Source organism: Musca autumnalis, unplaced genomic scaffold (genome assembly GCF_047663935.1).
Source record: "Musca autumnalis isolate F117 unplaced genomic scaffold, ASM4766393v1 scaffold_4, whole genome shotgun sequence".
In the NCBI taxonomy this organism is placed as follows: domain Eukaryota; kingdom Metazoa; phylum Arthropoda; class Insecta; order Diptera; family Muscidae; genus Musca; species Musca autumnalis.
This window is the reverse complement of record NW_027411977.1, coordinates 225,706,944-225,717,023: the sequence shown is the minus strand read 5'-3', so window position 1 is coordinate 225,717,023 and position 10,080 is coordinate 225,706,944. Positions and strand designations below refer to the sequence as shown.

Genomic DNA, 10,080 nt, shown 5'->3' with positions numbered 1-10,080 from the left:
AATTTGTCGACTGATCTGTATATCCGTTTGTGATGCTCGTTTTGAGTTTTCTGATTTTGCCTATTTTATGGATTCTAAAAGTTGTTTTTGGACATCCAGCTCACTTTTAATTATTTCCAAGGATGTTGCCTCATTGCTTGTTAGTTTCTTCGTCTTTCCTTCATCGCATATTGAAATGTCCATTAGGCTATTTTCATTGACATCTTCATTTGACCCAGTGTCTTCTAAAGCGGTATTTAAATATTCCTCACACATCCGATTCGTCTCCTCATTGTCACCAAGACCAATGAAGTTGACTGCAATGCCTTCTACGGAAGATTTCATTCCAATGAGATTATAAATGGTTTCTTCCGTGGCCGATAATTTTTGCTCCTTGTTTGGACCGCCTCCTGTTCCTTTTTGATACCGGAGGTTCTGGGCAGCCTTTTGCCTTACATATTTCTTTTGATCGGCCCAAACCTGTTGTAAATAAGTAATGCTTTATTTTATGGTAAATGAATGTAAAATAACTTTTACTGAACCTTTTATTGTAGCTGAGGAAATAAGCATCAATTCTATTTGTTTCTCCAGAGTTTGAGGAGCTTTACAAAGATGATTTTACACATAAATTTCAACTGAAGCTACTGGTTGTGGAGAATTTTCAATAATGTATTTATATTTCAACTTCATCTTGTAATATATTAGGTGATCCTTTCTGAAAGGAAGGATGCTTCTGTTAGCCCTTTCTGCAAGAAAGGGTGCTTCTATTAGCCCTTTCTGCAAGAAAGGCTGCTTCTTCTTGCAGAAAGGGTGCTCCTTTTAATGTGTCGTCACTGTGCTTGTTATAACAGGAAATAACACCCAGTCTCTGTCTTTTTGTTTTGTTGTTGCATTGCAGTGCATCAAAAATTATTTTAAAATTTATTTTCCATTGCTTTGTGACCGTTAAAAGCACTCGTTTCTGTTGTTAGCTTTTCGTTGAAACTGAAAGTTTTCGAGAGTATGGTTGTGTGTTTTGTGGCGGTGAAGCTTTTATTTTTAGTTTTGTTTGTTTTGATTCATGTATTCTTTGCGGAAAGCGAATGTGTGCGCAAATGTATCACTCTCTGTCCTTGTTCTTCAAATTGATTTTTTAAAGGCCAAGAACGTTTGAACAGACAGAATACAAGGAAATTAGCAGCAAAAAGAGAGAGAGAGAAGCCTAAAAGAAATACAAAATAAAATAATAAAAAAAACGAAAATAAATGCAAAGCTTATTTTTGTGTTACGTTCTATATTTTTATTTAGGTTAAGTTTAGTGGGGAACCAAGACGACGAATGTGACAGAGAGTTGTCTGAGAGGTTTTTCTAAAAAGGGAGAGAGGAATTTTTGATTAGGCATTGCAATTTGTTGGGCGAGTGTCGGTGTGTTGTGCAAAAAAACGACAAATTATGATGTTGGTCTTGTTGTGCTGAGTTCTGTCTGATTGTGTTTGTTTGCTTGGTTGTGCTTGCCTGTTTAGGGGGTAAGGCAAAGTGTTTTTGCTTGCTGGGTTTAGTTCTATTTGGAGAGGCCTTCGCCTTAGCCTTTTTAAATGCTTTTTTAATTAAAAACTAGGGAAAGAAATAAAACGTCAGTAAATTAAAACGTGATGAGAGGTTCGGCCACAAAAGAAAACAAGAAAAATCTGTGTGATAATTTAGAAAAAAAGTAAATAAAACATATTAAGGAAAGAAAAGACAGAATGAAAAGTGGAGTAAAGTAATGCGTGTCTCGTCGGGATTTGATTAGTAGTATCGTCGTAACGTTTCGTTTAGTCGGCGGTGGCCGCGGCCTGATTTTTTTTGCCATTTGTGTGTCATTTGAATTGAGAGCAGCGCCAAGTTTGCCCTACCGACCTAATTTCCTGTTTCTAACAAAACGTAGCTACCTTCGGGTAGGGATATAAAGTAGTCCAACAAAGTAAAGGAAAAGAAAATTGTAAAGTGAAAAGGAAATCTGTAAGAAAGGAAGAAGCAGAATAAAAGCCTGTTTGCCAGATACATTTTGTGTGTCATGCAACATGTCGTTGCTTGTCCCGCCGTCGTGACCGTGGCAAATGAAAGTGAAGTTGACAATCGCCTGAAAAGTAAAAGTGAATTTTTGTGAACGGAAATTGTGAAAAAAATTTTTAGTTTTTTATTGTCGTTAAAAACAGCCAATTGCTAAATCCAAAAAGAGTAAGAAGAAGAGTGAGTGCATAACAGAATAGAAGAATATGTAGCGTAGAGACAAAGAGGAGAGTTGTTTTTTATAGTTTAAATGTCAAAATACAAAAAAAAGTAAATGAAACAGATGACAGACAGACACAAAGCCACTCTTTAATGAAGTAGAAAAGAACAAAAAAGGAAATAAGCAGCAAAAATAGCAAGAAGAAGAAGCTTAACAAGAGCAAGAACAAACAACGGTATATTTTAGTTAACAGCCAAAGGCAAAAAAGCAAAAGTGAAACGGAAAAAAATCTAAACAAAATTAACAAAGTAAAAAAAAAAAACAAGAAAAAACAAAACAAATTTATAAAAAAAAAAATACAACAAAAAATATTTAAAAAATTACAAAAAAAATGTTGGGAATTAAAAAAACCTTAGCTTGCCTTAGGCCGGTCGGTCTATACCCCGTGGAAATAAAAAAAAAAATAAAAAAATTTAATAAAAATACACCAAAAAAAAAAAAACAAAGTTTATAAATAAAAATAAATAAAACAAAAATTATTATAACAAAATAAACAAAAAAGTAGTGTGGAAATTAGTCCCTAGAATTTGCCTTATGTATGTCTATATCCCTTGGAACCTCCCTTCTCCTATTCCCCCCTTCTCCATTCCATAACTCTTAACTCATTGATGTAAGAAGGAAGGAAATCCAAAATCCTCTACTTTACTGCTTCTTGTCGAACACACCTCAATATGTTGGCTATTGTCTACGGACAAGCTGATGCTGGTGATGATGTGAAGCTTCTTGAATAATTCTGAATAAAGGCACCCCTTTGCAACCCCTTTAAAACAGCCGGCGGCGGCGGAGAGTAATAATTCCCACAAACCAAAAAAAAAAAGATTTTTTTCTACTATATAAGAAAATAAATGTGTACATAAAAATCCAATAATACAAAAAAAAAAAAATAAAATAAATAAATAAAAAACGCCACATTATTTGTGTGAGCCACGGTGTGTGTGTTTGTGTGAATTGTAGTATGCAAATATCTTGCCAGCCAACCAAAGCAAGCAACAACAACAAAAAATATGCAAATGAATAAATAGTGCGTTTTTTTTCTTTCTTCAGTATGGCCTGTTCCTATTCTTCTTGCTCATTCCTATAACAAAACAGAATAAAAAAATAAATAACAAAAAAAAAAACAGCAATTTTAATCTGTTTCATTCTCCTAAAGAGGTTTTTATTTGCAAAAAACACTCTCAATACCCCAAAAACCCATCCCCCCACTCCCCTCCCAGCAACAACAACTCTACTCTGCACTACTCTTCCTCTTTTGCATTGCAAAAACTCAACATCAACATCAACCAACCAAACAAACAAACGAACAAGACTCGCCAAGTTCTACGAGTAGAGTAGACGATGACGACTGACTAGTGTATTATTTAATTATCATCGTGTAGCAATGTGAGAGTTCGTGCTTGGGCCTGCATTCATCATATGTGTTATTGTTGTTTTTTTATTTATTTCTTCCACTCAGAGAATCAAACCCCCCAACCCCTCAAAGTACCCAATAAACCGTGTATTATTAAAGAACAATTTCATGAATAGAGCAAAAGTAAGCAAAAGTGTTCAAGTGTGTGCGTGCAAAAAAAAAAAAAATAAATAAAAAAACATCAACGTCCCTCGTTTTGTCGTTCCTCGTCATTTTGTTTTGTTGTCGTCGTCTCCACACCGCGTTTTCTCTCAAGTTCTTCAAGTTTATTTTGCATTTTGTAATTATCATCAACCGCGTTTGTTGTTGTTGCTGTTTTGTCATCCACAATGTGCAACATGTGGCTCGTCGCCGCCTTTCCGGGAAATTAATGGACATAATGCAAAATTAAAGCTCCAGCTAAACAACTAAAGAAAAGCAGCTGTTAATAATGGATTACCTACTAAAACAAGAGTAAGTTTAGATCATTCACAGTAAATTACCATTTTTGACACAATAATGAGAAAATTAGGAAAATAGAAAAAAAAAAAACAAGTAAAAAAAGTATCAGTCGGCTTTGTGGAACAAGTGTCGTTTAGGGGTACCTCTCGGATAAGTCTGAAATTTTTACCATATGTAGCCTTTTGGACCCTGAACACAACGATATATAATTTCCCGGGGGGAAGTCCATACTTCCCGAGATATGGGTTTTGACATTTCGGAAATTTCGTACTTGTAACACCTTTATGTTGTTTATGGGCACCTCTCGGATCGGGCTGACATTTTTACCATAGTTAGCCCTTGGCGCGCTGAACACAATGATATATAGTTTCCGGGGGGAAGTCCATACTTCCCGAGATATGGGTCTTGACATTTCGGAAATTTCGTACTTGTAACACCTTTATGTTGTTTATGGGCACCTCTGGGATCGGACTGAAATTTTTACAGTATATAGCCCTTGGCACATTGAACACAACGATATATAATTTCCCGGGGGGAAGTCCATACTTCCCGAGATATGGGTCTTGACATTTCGGAAATTTCATACTTGTAACACCTTTATGTTGTTTATGGGCACCTCTGGGATCGGACTGAAATTTTTACAGTATATAGCCCTTGGCACATTGAACACAACGATATAAAGCATTCTGTGGGGATGTCCGTCTCGAGATATAGGTCTTGACTTTTTACTTTTATCACCATTATTTTTAAAACCTATGCAATATGGGACTCGTTTTAAAGCTCACGAAAAGTACTTTCCAATGCCGACAATAATTAATAATGGTAATGAGATTTTATAATAATATATTAAGTTATTATTGGGCTTCACGATCAAAACTCTCTTTTAAATTGAAAGTGTTCTTAAGTAGCCGGCCTTCGGCCGGGGACTTTCTCCTATGGACAATGACAAAAGTGGGCTACGCAAACAAAACTTTCTTGTAAATTTAAAGTTTCCTAAGTAGCCGACTTTGAACAGGTACATATTTAATACATTCTCCTATCCATAAGCTTTAAAACGATGCCCATATTGTCCACGTTAGAATTGTAAAATGTCAAGACCCATATCTCGGGAAGTATGGACTTCCACCCGGAAAATAATATATCGTTGTATTCAGAATGCCAAGGACTATCTACTGTGAAAATTTCAGCCCGATTCGAGAGGTGCCCATAAACAACTTAAAGTTGTGAAAGTACGAAATTTCCGATGTGTCAAGACCCATATCTCGGGAAGTATGGACTTCCCCCCGGAAAATTATATATTGTTGTATTCAGGATGCCAAGGGCTATATACTGTAAAAATTTCAGTCCGATCCCAGAGGTGACCCTTAACGACATTTAAGCCAAATAGAAAAATGGCATTGGGGCTTAAGTTCACTTTAGGGGCTCCACTCAAATTGCTTTGACATTTTTTACCACAGGTAGGGCTCTAAGTGCCCTACACAACCACACCAATTTTATTAGGTGGAAAACAATTTAGATACTCGAATAATGTTAAAACAAGTAAAAAAGTATCAGTCGGCGGCTTAACTCTAGTTTAGTAAAAACTCCAGATATTTTTTCCAGAGAATGATATTTGGGGTTATTCTGAACGAAAATTCCCCGTGAATTTTTTCACTTTCTCCCTGAAGTTGAAACGGCGAAAAAGGAAAAACTCATGGGGAATTTTCGTTCCGAATAACCCCCATTGTTGCGCGGATCACGGGAATATATAATTTTCTTGGGGGACGGCCCGGTTACCTGGTTATTGTACCCGAAAGTCCGGGTACATAACAGGGAAAGCTTATGGAAATACCTATCCAACAAATGATCATATGATGGGGTCAAAATTCTAAGGACCATATCTCTGGATCCAGAGAAGGTATTAAAACGTATAGCATCATTTTGGAAAGGTTAAAGTGTGGGCTACAATCTGGCTTAAATTAAATGTGTCCCCTTTATGGAACCGTTTTTGGACTTTTTGAGGGTTTTGTGGAAAAATCCGGGTAAAAAAATCTGTTTTTGGGCTATATCACCTGAACACCTGATAATAACCCCATCATATGACCGACCACTTGTTGGATAAGCTTACCAATAGTACCCATTCTATAGCAATCGGTTCAGTAGAGCCGGGTCTAACCCGGGTTTTGTACAAGGTGGCGCAAAAGTAATCCTCCTATCAGAAAATGCTATAAATTTTGCGATTGGCCCCTAATGTCAGTTCTGTTTTGACATTTGTGTAGTAAACACATGCGAAATACACGTTAATAAACAATGTTACGCTACACTGCTCCAGAACGCCATCCTTAATCACCACCAAGAGGAAGATGATTTTTCATCCAAAAATAATCATGAGTGATGAGGCGCATTTCCATCTTAGCGGGTACGTAAATAAACAAAATTTACGCTTCTGGGGCAGTGAAAATCCGCGTGTAACCCATGAAGAGCCATTACACCCGCTCAAAGTCAATGTATGGTGTACTGTTTTCCCTGGAGGAGTCATCGGACCTTTTTTCTTCGAAGACGTCGTGTGCCAAATGGTTACTGTGAATGGTGAGGGCTACAGAGCAATGATCAACGAGTTCTTTTTGTCACAACTTTATGAATTGGGATTGGAAAACATGTGGTTCCAATAGGACGGTGCAATGGCACACACTGCACGTGCCACAACCGATATGCTAATCTCCCGTTTTGACGATTTGCACTGGCCAGCAAGATCGCTTGATTTGACCGCTCCATTTTTTTTTAGTGGGGCTTTTTGAAGTCGCGGGTTTATGTCAACAAGCCTCAGACACTTTCAGCCGGGTCCGTCCACGCAAAAAATTATACATTCCCATAATCAGCGCAACAACATCTACCCATGGAAAAAATTTTCAAAAAAATCTGAGAGTTTTTACTAAACTAGAGTTGTTCCTAACTTTTGGACCAGTATGCCAGGAAGCATGGACTTGTCCACGGAAAACATAATATCACTGTAAACAGGACCACAACGAAAAGCATCAGTATACATATATACATTTCCAAAGGATCTTCGAACAGACCCTAAACTGAACTTAGAAACAAATGTTGAACTTTTGTGGGAGAGGTAAGTTTAGACAAAATATTAGGAGATCCAAAGTTTGGACTAAAGTGGTGCCCCGTTCAAGAGATATCATGCATATCATGTTAGTGCAATTTTTTTAAATATTGGCGGAAGTTACGGGAAGCTGTAGGCCGGTATTGCCCATCTTCGAACTGAAACTAAGTATAGACAAAATAATACGAAGGCAAATTTTGGAACAAATCGGCTGATCCGTTCGAGAGTTATCGTGCTCTCCAGCCACTTGCATACACCTTTCGGTCTGTTTTCTCAAGAAGTATGGGCTTGCCCCTGAAAAAATTTTTACCGCCGTAATTGAGGTAGCGAATGCAAGTTGCTTCAATAGAAAGCAGGTCTTAAAGTAAACTTATCCGAAATTTTGTGTTGGAGGTACCAGGAAGAGTGGACAAATATAGTCAATATTTGAACCTGATCTATGTCTGGTAGTTATATTAGGATATCTAAAGTATGGACCAAAATGGTCACTCCCTTCAATAGTTATCGTGCGAACAATTTTTCCGAAACTGTTTGAACTTTTGTGGGGCAGGTAGCTGAAGGAGTTGAACCTATATGGCTTATTTTCGTACTTAAATCATGATTGGACTAAATATTACGATGGCCAAATTTTGAACCAAGTCTGCAGATCCGTTTAAGGGGGTTTTTTACACGGACATTGCTAAATTGACTCCAAATTGTCTGAAACACATTTCGTCCAATCATACTTGGGGTCTAAAACCATTATTTCGATGAGGCACATTTTGCCCGTATGAAAGTTTAAATACCCTCGTTAGCATAAATGCTGAGGGTATAAAAATAACGACCTAAATTTAGTTTAGGTCCACCCTTGTACCGTTATGAAATTGTTACTATAGGTAGTCCTTATTACTCTCAACACAACGATATATAGTTTTCCGAGGGGAGGTCATATTTCGTATGTCCAATTTAGGATCTCCGCTCAGACAGGGTCTATAGAAGCTCCCTTTCTTTAAAAAATGGGACTATAAAATCACAATTTCTTTCAGGAAGGATCTATAGAAGCACTCTTTCTTTCAGGAAATATCTATAGAAGCATCCTTTCTTTCTGAAAGGAGCTATCGAAGCACCCTTTCTTTCAGGAAGTATCTATAGAAACAGCCTTTATTTCAGGAAGGATCTATAGAAGCATTCTTTCTTTCAGGAAGGATATATAGAAGTACCCTTTCTTTCAGGAAGGATCTACAGAAGCACCCATTCTTGAAGAAAGGGTCTCTAGAAGTACCCTTTCTTGTAGAAATGGTCTCTAGAAGTACCCTTTCTTTCAGGAAGGATATATAGAAGCACCCTTTCGTTCAGGAAGGATCTATAGAAGCACCCTTTCGTTCAGGAAGGATCTATATAAGCACCCTTTCTTTCAGGAACGATCTATAGAAGCAGCCTTTCTTGTAGAAAGGTCCTCTAGAAGCAGCTTTTCTTGCAGAAAGGGTCTCTAGAAGCAGCCTTTCGTTCAGGAAGCATCTACAGAAGCACCATTTCTTTCAGGGAGGATGTATAGAAGCACACTTTCTTTCTGGAAGGATCTATATAATCACCCTTTCTTTTAGGAAGGATCTATAGAAGCAGCCTTTCGTTCAGGGAGGGTATATAGAAGCAGCCTTTCGTTCAGGAAGGGTATATAGAAGCACACTTTCTTTCAGGGAGGATCTATATAAGCACCCTTTCTTTCAGGAAGGATGTATAGAAGCTCCCATTCTTTCAGGAAGGATATATAAAAGCACTCTTTCATTCAGGAAGGATGTATAGAAGCACCCTTTCTTTCAGGGAGGATCTGTATAAGCACCCTTTCTTTCAGGAAGGATTTATAAAAGCACCTTTTCATTCAGAAAGGGACCTATAGAAGCACCCTTTCTTTCAGGAAGGATCTCTAGAAGCAGCCTTTCTTTGAGGAAGGATTTCTAGAAGCAGCCTTTCGTTCAGAAAGGATCTACAGAAGCACCCTTCCTTTCAGGGAGGATATATATAAGCACCCTTTCTTTTAGGAAGGATCTGTAGAAGCACTCTGTTTTTCAGGAAATATCTATAGAAGCACCCTTTCTTTCAGGAAGGATCTATAAAAGCACCTTTTCATTCAGAAAGGGACCTATAGAAGCACCCTTTCTGTCAGGGAGGATCTATATAAGCACCCTTTCTTTCAGGAAGGATCTATAAAAGCACCTTTTCATTCAGAAAGGGACCTATAGAAGCACCCTTTCTTTCAGAAAGGATCTGTAGAAGCAGCCTTTCTTGTAGAAAAGGTCTTTAGAAGCTGCCTTTCTTTCAGGAAGGATCTACAGAAGCAGCCTTTCGTTCAGAAAGGATCTACAGAAGCACCCTTCCTTTCAGGGAGGATATATATAAACACACTTTCTTTCAAGAAGGATCTACAGAAGCACTCTGTCTTTCAGGAAATATCTATAGAAGCATCCTTTCTTGCTGAAAGGAGCTATCGAAGCACCCCTTCTTTCAGGAAGTATCTATAGAAACAGCCTTTCTTTCAGGGCGGATCTATAAAAGCACCTTTTCATTCAGAAAGGGACCTATAGAAGCACCCTTTCTTTCAGGAAGGATCTATATAAGCACCTTTTCATTCAGAAAGGGACCTATAGAAGCACCCTTTCTTCCAGGAAGGATCTCTAGAAGCAGCCTTTCTTGTAGAAAGGGTCTCTAGAAGCCGCCTTTCTTTCAGGAAGGATTTCTAGAAGTAGCCTTTCGTTCAGAAAGGATCTACAGAAGCACCCTTCCTTTCAGGGAGGATATATATAAACACACTTTCTTTCAGGAAGGATCTATAGAAGCACTCTTTCTTTCAGGAAATATCTATAGAAGCATCCTTTCTTTCTGAAAGGAGCTATCGAAGCACCCCTTCTTTCAGAAGTATCTATAGAAGCAGCC

General features: G+C 37.8%; 1 protein-coding gene across 21 annotated transcripts in view; it reads left to right on the top strand.

Moving 5' to 3' along the window:
• Positions 1–1,261: 1,261 nt before the first annotated feature.
• The window catches only part of ftz-f1 (ftz transcription factor 1), a 292,383-nt gene continuing 283,564 nt past the window's right edge, over positions 1,262–10,080 (top strand). The window contains exons 1-2 of one of the 21 annotated variants that reach the window (XM_073985963.1): positions 1,262–1,383; positions 3,684–4,091. The gene's annotated coding sequence lies outside the window, so the exon portion shown is untranslated. The other 20 variants (XM_073985973.1, XM_073985967.1, XM_073985962.1 and 17 more) reach the window with 20 other exon arrangements.